Source organism: Nycticebus coucang, chromosome 14 (assembly GCF_027406575.1).
Source record: "Nycticebus coucang isolate mNycCou1 chromosome 14, mNycCou1.pri, whole genome shotgun sequence".
NCBI lineage: Eukaryota > Metazoa > Chordata > Mammalia > Primates > Lorisidae > Nycticebus > Nycticebus coucang.
The window spans coordinates 71310099-71321248 of NC_069793.1; the positions used below are offsets into that span (position 1 = coordinate 71310099).

The 11150-nt window shown below is 41.2% G+C and overlaps 2 pseudogenes; both read right to left on the reverse strand.

The window, feature by feature from the left end:
• Nucleotides 1-6770: 6770 nt before the first annotated feature.
• Nucleotides 6771-9667, reverse strand: LOC128565504 (40S ribosomal protein SA-like; annotated as a pseudogene).
• A 10-nt stretch (nt 9668-9677) lies between these two features.
• Nucleotides 9678-10522, reverse strand: LOC128565503 (cytochrome b-c1 complex subunit 7-like; annotated as a pseudogene).
• Nucleotides 10523-11150: the final 628 nt, after the last annotated feature.

Here is an 11150-nt window from a genome sequence, read left to right on the forward strand (position 1 = left end):
CCTGTCAAGAATCGGAATCGGGTTCCTGGAGGAACCCGCCGCGATCCCACAAGGCAGTGGGGCTTCGGGAAAGAGAGGCAACTTCCTGCGACTCTACTGCTCCTCCTCTATAGGGTGGGATTTGGTCGCCCACGCTTCCTGCGAAAACTGGAGCCTGTCTTGAGGAGGCGGGCCTTCTGGCAAAAGGAAAGGATGGACGAGCCAATGGGACCGTTCAGAGACTTGCTGGCAGTCTCAGAGTGACCGAAAGATGGGCGCCCAGCCGAGCGAAGAGAGGGAGAAAAGGGTAGAGGAGGACGATCGGAGCTGGAGGTAGAACTTGGAGCTGGGTGAGGATTTAAGTTCGCAAAATAACAGAAGGGCTGAGCGAACAGTTCCATCATCCTTTGCTGCACGCGGCGTTTGGTGCTTGTAGCTTTTGTTCAAGCTGTGCGCCATCTCTCCACTGTTAGGGGTGCTTTTTCAAGCTCGCTTATGTCAGTTGTGCAAAAGCTACTATCCTTAAAGTAATTGATCCCTCCTCTGAAGGCTGTGGCACTACGGAAAGGTCAAGCAACAAAGCTTCAGACTACAATCCTGGCACTTGTTAAACAAATCTCCTTGGCTACAAAAGTGCTTACAATGCCTATGCTAACAAAAGATGTGACAAACGGCATGAAATAATGCAGGAACATTTTACATGCTATAAAGTTAGTGCACGTGGTAAGTGTTAGTAAATTCATGGTCAAGATATACATCCTACATGAAACCAGCTGTGCACTGTTTTGTTCTTTCCAGGGTTCATGTGGGATACTTAGAAAAAGCAGAAGATGGGGTAGATACAGAAGACCCAAAAATACATAACAGGTGGTCTTTATCCTCAAGGTCCTGCAATCTGAGAAAACAGACAACCAAATTGACCATTACAAGACAACAGGAATATACTATATAACAGGATTGTGGTTCAACCAAACCTAATTTCCTCACAGAAGCCTTTTTTTAAAAACAGGAAACTTTTTTGAAATGTGGCTTTAAAAGAGTGAGTTTTTCTACAAAGACAGAAAGACATTCCAGACTGACTGCAGGAACTGTTAAAATATACTAATGTGCCAGGGGAAATGAAAATCACTTTGTAAACAGTTCCTTCGATAAATGTTGGCTACTATTATTACTATTACCATATTCTGTCACATATAAGATGCCAGCAATTATTTTAAAAACATTGCTGGCCAGGTATGGGGTCTCACACCTATAATCCTAGCACTCTGGGAGGTCAGGGCAGGAAGATCACTTGAAATCAGGAGTTCAAGACCAGTCTGAGCAAGATCAAGACCCTGTCTCTACAAAAAATAGAAAAATTAGCCCAGTGTGGTGGTATACAGCTGTAGTCTCAGCTACTTGGGAGGCGGAGGCAGGAGGATCACCTGAGCCCAGGAGTTTGAGGGTGCAGTGAGCTATGATGGTGCCATCGCACTCTAGCCAGAAGGACAGAGTGAGACCCTGTCTCAAAAAAAAAAAAAAGAAAAAATTGTTTCATGTATATTAAGAAAAAATGCTGAAATGAAAAACAATAGTTCCTTATTGCTTATATTTGTGCATATTTACTGAACAATCTCTTAAACACCTTATCATATGAGTTGCGTTTAACTCACCATAATTTTGAGCCTGGAGCCTCACAAAGCTGTGAAACCTCTGCTCAGTGTTTTCGCTGCCAATCAGGTCTCCCCCACCTCCTGTTGCCCTGCTCCAGCCACTGCCTCAAGTGCCATACATGCTAGCCTCTGTTCTCTGATTACCATAATTCCGGATAGCTTGTATTATCTAGAATGTTTGCCTGGCTGCTTTTTGAGGGATAGTTGTAGCAATGTGATATTGTTGCACATACTTAGGAGGTATGATTCAGAGGTCATCATCCAGGACCACCCAAGGTCCACTCCAGGTAAAAGTAAATACTTACGGAATGACAACAGACTCAATACTCAGAAACAAATTCAGTAAGTATGTCGTGAGTTACAAACAACTTATATGGCATGCAGTGTAAAAATTGATCGTAGCTCTGCATGAGTTGCATATAACTCAAGCATAGAAAACAAAAAAAATTAATTTTTTATTAAATTAGAAAGGATCATTTTGTTTTCAATGTTTTTATTCTAAAACAACATGGCCTCAAGGAAAAAAAAAATTCTAGTGTGGCAGTCAATGTGTAAATCTCAGGTCCCAGCCACTTGAGAGACTAAGACAAGAGCACTTGAGTCCAGGAGCTTGAAGCTCCAGTGGACCATGAACAGCTAACACCACTGCCTATGTGACAGAGCAAGACTCTGTCTCTAAAAAAATAATAAAAATAGCCAGTATGGTGACTCACGTCTATAATCTCAGCATTTTGGGAAACCAAGGCCGGAAGATCACTTGAGGCCAGAAGGCTAGGAATTTGGGGCAAAAAAATCTAAAAATTATTGTTGTGAGTAGGTGGATTACAAGAATAATAAAATAAATTTTAAAATTTTATTTAGTAGGTTTTTTTTTTTTTTTTGAGACAAAGTCTTGCTATGTCCCCCTCAGTAGAGTGCTGTGGCATCACAGCAACCTCCAGCTCTTGGGCTTAGGCGATTCTCTTGCCTCAGCCTCCCAAGTAGCTGGGACTACAGGTGCCCGCCACAATGCCTGGTTATTTTTTTGTTGCAGTTTGGCCAGGGCAGGGTTCAAACCCGCCACCCTCAGTGTATGGGGCTGGCGTCCTACTTAGCCACAGGCACCGCCCAAAGCATTATCATTATTAAATACATGACTTTAAGAACCGGTTTGGTGCATTCAGAAAGCCAAAGGAAATTGTGCATATTGGGAGTAAAGTGCATACACAGAACATGGAAGAGCAATAGAAACAAAGTTGAAAAGTAGGGGCCAGATTGGTAAAAAAAAAAAAAAAAAAAATTCTCTAGCAACATTCTCTAAGGTTGAATTGAAAAACTGGCATTATTGAATAGATATAATTGTCCTTTTACCTTTATTATTGCATATGATAATATGTTGTGGTGCTCCAGTGAGTGCCCTGGACTTCCGTCTTCCCTATACCTACTATATAACAGCAACCCAGTTTCTCCTTAGAATTTAGGGTCAATTACCCAAGCTAGTAGAGTAACCTCCTCTCTGCCTATTGTTTCAGCAACAAGAGCTCCAGTGGTCAGGGGACAGTCTCATTACATGTTTCAATGTAATGAATAATGACTAGGTTCTATATTGGAACTGTTCCTTTCTTGGAAACTAAGCATTCCAAACCTACTGAGCCCAAGAATTCATAAATGAGTTACTAGGTGTGAAAGTGAGAGGAATTGGTCCTACCTCCATTTCTTGATTCCCAGACCATGTATTCTAACTATGGGAGAAATAGTACTATATTTTAGCTGTTGATAAAAGGGATATATCACAAACCTGTAAGATAGAACCCCATATTCCCAGTGTTTTGTCTTTCAGCACAATAACTGAGTCTCCAAAAAGTCATTCAACTGACTTATTATTACGGCCACATCTGAGTGATGGAGTTCCTGGCAAGAAAAATGAAAAAAAGTTCCTTAATCAGAAGCAATGTATTAAATACCATGATTACTGGGCTGGCAAAAAGATTGTGGATTATATGTGAATCTCGAATATCTATTTATTCCTATGAGGACAAATCACTGTTCCCTCCATGATGGAAAGGATCCAGTGTGTGGTAGAATCATCACAAAAATGGCCCCAAATTCTCCCCCTTCTATGTATACCCATTGAAATGAGACTTAGAAACTGCTTCCAGTAAGAGGTGGAATCTCTTATTTCCACCCTTTGAACTTTGGCTAGTCTTGTGACTGGCTAGTAGAATGTGGCAGAAGTGATATGAGCTAGTTTGAGCCTAAGCTTCAGGGTCCACCCACATACAAATTTCCCAGGTCTTTTGCTTGATTTTGTAACCTGCTACCACTTCTGTGAAAACAAATGTAACTTAATCTGCTAGGGAGTGAGTGACCACAGGGAACATAGCCAGGTTGACCCAGCTGAAGCCATCTTAGACCAGCTCTACCTCAGCTGATCCACAACCTGACTACAGATGTATGAGTGAGCTGAGACCAGAAATGCCCAGTGTGTAGGCTCATGACAAATAATTAATGGCTATAGTCTTAAGAGATTACATGTGGGGGCCAGACATTGTCATGATGGTAGATAGTTCTTAAACTGCCTCGCCATACTTCATAGATTCATCTGTTACAAAGATAAGCCAAATGAATTTAGACAGTTTATTATTCATAGAACAGCAGGTGGTATGAACTTCAGGTTTGTATATAAATTCCCCTACCCCTCAAGCTCCATGGCAGCAGTGTACATGAACACCCTGCAGTCTTGACAGAGGATTGCTAGCAAACCAGTCCTCTGGAGAGAGACTTTACTACACTGGTCAGAAGATAAATCTGCCTTCCACCCATGGGAGACATTTTTTATCACCCTGAAATGTCTCCAGGAATTAAGGGTGATACTAGCTTTATTACCCCAGAACATAAGTAAATTTGCTCTCTGCTCCCTGCTCTTAAGTATCTTTGCAAACATCCTCAAGCAAAGCTATTGATTGATTCCCCTTTCCCAGAAAATCTCCCAACAATTTGCTGCAGAGAAGTATAGCTAACTGATTTGCAGAGCAATAAACCTGCCACCAAGAAGTACCTATGGGAACGAGACTATTTCAGGAGCTCATTATTGGTCTCTATTTTGGCAGGTTGGACATACTAATATATCAGTGACCAGATTGGCTTTGGTGAAGAGAAGTCTATATGGTAGAGCCCACACAAACATAGACTCTATCATGGCCATTATGGCTACTTTGTTCATGAATCCATTGAGTAAGCGCTGAGGAGCTGGAGAAAGAGGTTGGCTGAGATCCACAGTTTGGGTCATTGCAACCAATTTTTGAGAACCTCTTCTACCGTTGGTGCCCTCTTGTGGGAATTAGCAAGAAGTATAAATATTTTCATCCCCACCAATTCCTCAGACCTTCCACTCTTGAACTTGCCATGTCTCTAGCAAACTAGAAATGGCCCTACATAAGCAGTACCTGGCTATCAGTCTTCCAGGACATTAATCAAAGCAGAAAATGCCAGTGAATGGATGGTGGGGAGGTAAGGGAATATGGGGGAAACAAATAAGGAATTAAAAAATAATATTTTAAAGGGAGATAACCTAGGAGAAAAATGTAGACCTGAAAAGACCTGAAAACCTGGTGGAGTGCTATGAACTAGGATGTCTTCATGACAGCAGTCTGCAAAGGTTTTAATCTTTCTTTGTGTTTTTCCTTTGAATTACAACAGTTAGTTTAGAGTTTTAGAATTTCCTCCCATGAGTGTGATTTTCCTTAGTGAGTCCCAACATGAGAAGTCTCAAATGCTCATACAAGTGAAACAGTGATGATATTTTGAACATTTTGATGGTCTTTGCTATTTTTCTTTTTCTAATAGAAAAGAGGAAGAGAGGAGATGGTATTAATGAGTATGCAACGAATAGTGTTCATATAATTTACATATTTCTAATGTATATCTTTTTGGATATTTCATTTTTTGCACAACCCTCTATGCCCCACAACCCTAAATCCTTTTTGGACCAAAGAATTAAATTACATAGAATTAAATGAGCATTCTCTTCCCCCCAAATTTTAAGCCATCTATAATATAATTTTAATTGCTGAATAACATTGCATTGTATAGACATAATGTAACTAATGACTAAAAATACCTATTTCCAGTTGTTTTCCCATTTAAATTAAGTGAGAAAATAAAGGATCCCTATGTAGACCTAAGCTGACCATGCATATGTTAAATGCATTATAGATTGAGTTGGGCGAATACTGAAATTGCTTTTGTTTAATGAAATAGTTTGGTGATCCTTAGGGCATGCATGCAGTCTAGAGCCAAAGCAATAATGGAGAGAGCTAAACTGGAACATGGTCTTCACTTGGCAAATGAAAGGAACACAAGAGGCTTGTGGAGACTTGGCATGCCTATAAAACTTTGGTTTGGAAATGGCACACTGTAATTTCCACACATATTCCTTTGGGTAAATTAAGTCAGTGGAATGGGGAAGAATATTCTCACCCACAGAGAAGCATGGCAAGAACAAGGAAAGAATAAATAACAGTAAACAAATGCAGTCTAGTAAGAAAGAGTCCCTAGTGATGGGGGTGACTGACATTGTTAAGAATAGATATGTTCAATATTCAAACTGATAGTTATGTTTCTGTGTTGTAAATCCTTTCCTTTATATTTGCTGTGTCTTCCTCAATAGGCTGTGTGCACATGTAGGTCATGGGGATGGCATTTGTAAAAACTTTTCAAAAGATCTGAGTATTACTGATAAACCTGGTGAGGGTTGTATAGAACAGCAACAGCAACAATGGGTTCAAGACATCTAAAGGATCCCTATGCAGAATGAATCCAGCAGGAGTAGAGAACCTAAGCTGACCACATGAACACAAGCACTGTGTCAATGTGCAGGAATCTTGGGGGAGGATATTAACCTTTCCTTAATTCATAAAGTTTGACTTTGAATTAATCCTATTTAGATCTTAAGGAGCAAGATGTCCTTAAGCAAAAATGTGGGTTAAAAAATGTCTGAATCGGGTGGTGCCTGTGGCTCAGTGGGTAGAGTGCTGGCCCCATATACCAAGGGTAGCAGGTTTGAACCTGGCTTTGGCCAAAATACAACAACAACAAAAAAATAGTGGGTGTTCTCGCGGGCACCTGTAGTCCCAGCAACTCAAGAAGCTGAGGCAAAAGAATTGCTTAAGCCCAGCAGTTGGAGGTTGCTGTGAGCTGTGACACCACAGCACTCTACTGAGGGCGATAAAGTGAGACTCTGTCTCTAAAAAAAAAAAAAGCCTGAATCTCTAAGTATTTCTTTGGAATCTAATCTCATAAATATAATTACTAATCAAACAGTACAAACTTTTTATTCAGGCTCTTGAAAATAATGTTTAATTTCTTCACAATAAAAAGTTTAAGTAGACATTCAAGATTTTCCACCCTATACTGTTGCCTGTATTAAAACCAAAAAAGGTGCAGCCAAGAGTGCAAAAATATCCTGGACAACATATTGAGACCCCATCTCCGCAAAAGAAATTTACAACTAGCTGCATGCAATGGCACAGTCCTGTAGCCCTAGCTACTCAGGAGGCTGGAGCAGAAAGGTCCCTTTAGCTCAGGAAATTGAGGTTGCTGTGAGCTGTGAAGTTGCCACTGTGCTCCAGGCCCAGCAACACAGCAAAATACTATCTCCAGTAAATTAATAAATAGATAAGTAGATAGATAAAATAAAAAAGGAAAGCACAGACCATTGTTCTATTTTATCCTTAAGTCTTTTTTTATTTATTAAATCATAGCTGTGTACATTCATGCGATCATGGGGCACCATACACTGGTTTTATAGACCATTTGACACATTTTCTTTTTTTTTTTTTAAACTGATGTTTATTTTCCTCCTGTATTTCCATCTTGTTTAAGAGCTTGTGGAAGAACAGCTTAAGACCACTCTGTGGTTGTTCCTACCCATTCAGTGGCCTGAGCAGTGGGAGCTGCAGACAGTCTTCAGTGGCAGGCTGAGCACTCCAGTCTTCAGTGGGGAACTGCTGAATAGGCACAGAGGACACTTGCAGCCTTCTGACCAGTCTGCAACCTCTGGTTGCATAGCAGTAAACTCAGGAGCTGGAGCAATCCATTCACCCTGAAATTCCTCCTTGGTCACAGCTTTCTCAGCAGCAGCCTGCTCTTCCTTTTCAATCTCTTCAGGATCTCTGTAGAAATAGAGATCTGGCATGAACTCCCATGGATGTTCACGAGAGAAGGTGCCACGCATGCGGAGAACTTCCCAGGCTGGCATCCACCACATCAAACCTACGGAGTGAGCTCCCTTGTTGTTGCAAGGGATGGCGATGTCCACATAACGCAGAGGAGAATCTGTTACACAGAGCAATGGTAGGCAGGTTAACATAAGATGCCTCTGTGAGAGGCTGGTGGTCAGCCCTAGGATCAGTAACCACTAGAAGACGAGACTCCCAGAAGGCTGCCTGGATCTGGTTAGTGAAGGTTCCGGGAGTGAAGCGGCCAGCAATAGGAGTGGCTCCAGTGGCAGCAGCAAACTTCAGCACAGCTCGCTGGCCAGTATTCCTGGAGGATATGACACTGACATCGGCAGGGTTTTCTTTTTTTTTTTTTGGCCGGGGCTGGGTTTGAACCCGCCACCTCCAGCATATGGGGCTGGCGCCCTACACCTTTGAGCCACAGCGCTGCCCCATCGGCAGGGTTTTCAATGGCAACAATGGCCCGAGCTGCCAACAGAAGTTTTTCCCAGGTCCTCTTCAGATTTACAGTGTAGATACCATCACTTTTCCTTTTGTAGATGTACTGTTCCATTTGGAAGTCAAGATTGGTGCCACCTAAGTGGGTTCCTGCTGCAAGGAATTTGAAGACGTCCTCCTCCTCCATTTGCAGGACATCAAGGGCTCCAGACATTGTGAAAATTTCCCTTTAGGTTACAGTGGGAATCCAGAACAACACCGTATGGGCCCTCCCTGAGCGGCGCCGAAAAGCCATTTGACACATTTTCATCACACTGGTTAACTAGCCTTCCTGGCATTTTTTTAGTTATTGTGTTAAGACATTTATATTCTACATTTACTAAGTTTCACATGTACCCTTGTAAGGTGCACCACAGGTATAATCCCACCAATCACCCTCCCTACGCCCATCCTCCCCATCCCTTCCCTCCCTCTCCCCTTTCCCCATATTCTTAGGTTATAACTGGGTTATAGCTTTCATATGAAAGCCATAAATTGTACACAATGGATGCAGCCTCAAAGAAAGATGGAGACTTTACCTCTTTTATCCTTAAGTCTTGACAGATAATACCATAAGTAGGTAAACAGTTGCCTCTGTTGTCAAGTCAAACGGTATTTCGAGTCTGACAAGAAAAGTAGGTAACTACCAAAGTAAATATCTCTGAAGCAGCTATGGGTCATGACAGGATCTATATGTACTGTATTTATAAAAATCACAAGTCCCTATGAGAAAACTGAAAGTTAATATGACTTTGGACCTCACAGTGAAATGAAGAATTGAAAAGAAATTTCAAAATACAGTGCATCTTACAAGGGTACGTGTGAAATTTACTAAATGTAGAATATAAATGTCTTAACACAATAACTAAGAAAATGCCGTGAAGGCTATGTTAACCAGTTTGATGAAAATGTTTCAGGGCGGCGCCTGTGACTCAATGGAGTAGGGCGCCGGCCCCATATGCCGGAGGTGGCGGGTTCAAACCCAGCCCCAGCCAAAAACTGCAAAAAAAACAAAAAAAAAAAAGAAAATGTTTCAAAGTGTATGTAAAACCAGCACATTGAACCCCACGATTGCATTAATGTACACAACAATGATTTAATAAAAAATAAATAAATAAATTTCAAAATAGTCATGAGGGAACTTTATGTTATGATCTCCCTTATGTGGCTTCAAGTTAAACATTTGCTCCACCAAATGATGGATATAGTGGCTGTTCTCTGTTTAATGATGTGAGGGATGTGGAGCTCTGTGATTTCCTGGCAGGGTCTGTAAGAGACACCATGGCCTTGGCCTTAGCCTTGACCCATATTGCTGTTAGCTTTGATATTTTTTTTATTATTATAGACATTTATTTAAAATAATACATCTGCAGATGAAATAATTCTTAAATTTTATGTTTAAGGTCTAACCATCTTCATAAAAATACTTTGATGACAGCTGCATCCATAGATTTCAACTATATGATGGAGTTCAACTATATGATTGCTTCTTTGCCCATTCTTCTCTCTCTTTTCTTTCCCGAATAACCTCTTTCAGGTATGGTTCAAGGTAGAATTTATCCTCTTCATATTTTATCCACTGTTCTTTGGGCAAGATCTACTGCCTCTTTGTCAGGTCCAGTGCTCTCTTAATGCGAAACATCCTGTCATTGTAAAGGTTCTCAGGAAACCTTCTTATGGCTCCTTTTACATCTTCATCCTCATATATTGTATCATCTCGCATTAACCGCAGCTTATTGAATCCTGCAGCATTGTAATACCATTTTTGAATACCATCCAGCCATCAGCCTGATGGTGCAACCAGCCAGCCTGCCAGCCATTTTGACCCGAGCCTAGCTTTGAGATTTTGATTCAATAATCTCAGAGTCCTAAAATGTGCTCCAATATTTTATATTACTTAATGTAACTCTCTGTATTCATTTCCTGAGGCTGCCATAATAAATACCACAAATTTGGTGTCTTAAAGCAGTAAATATTTATTCTCTCACAGTTCTGGAGGCTAGAAGTCCAAAATTAAGATTAGTGGCTGGACTGCATTTCCTCTGGGGGCTTTAGGAGAGAATCTGTTCCTTGCTTCTTTCCAGCATCTGGTAACTGCTCCAGAATTCACATCCCTCCCCACACACTTTGCCTTCTCCCCTGTGTGTCTCTTACAAGGATGCTTATCATTGGATTTAGGATCTACCCAATCCAGGCTAGTCTCCTCATCTTAGAACCTTTAACTTAGTTATATCTACAAAGATTCTTTTTCCAAATAAGGTGACATCTGTAGATTCCAAGGATGAGGAGGCAAACAATTCATTGTGGGGGCCGCCATTCAACCCACTATACTCTCACAACCTTCTGAAGCAGATCCCCTTTCAAGAAACACTCTACAGGTTGGGCATACTGGCTCACACCTGTAGTCCTAGCTCCTTGCCTTTTGGGAGGCCAAGGCAAGACGAGCTTCAGAAAGAGCAAAATTTTGTCTCCATAAAAATTAGAAAAATTATCCAGGTGTGGTGGGTGTACCTGTAGTCCCAGCTACTTGAGAAGCTGAGGAAGGAAAATAGCTTGAGCCCAAGAATTTGAGGTTGCAGTGAGCTATGACGATGCCACCACAGAATGAGACCCTGTCTCAAAAAAGGGTCTCCTGCTAGCATTGAAAGTCAGGTGTCTGGTCAAATTCCAGTGTTCATTTGATTATGCCATACTTTGCTGACATCCCCATATAACACTAATAATGCAAACATGCCTCATTTTTGATAGGTTAGTCAGAGGAACTCCAAAAATGGAGCAAGCATAGGCCACTCCATTTTGAGCAAAAGGCACTCCATCTTGGCCA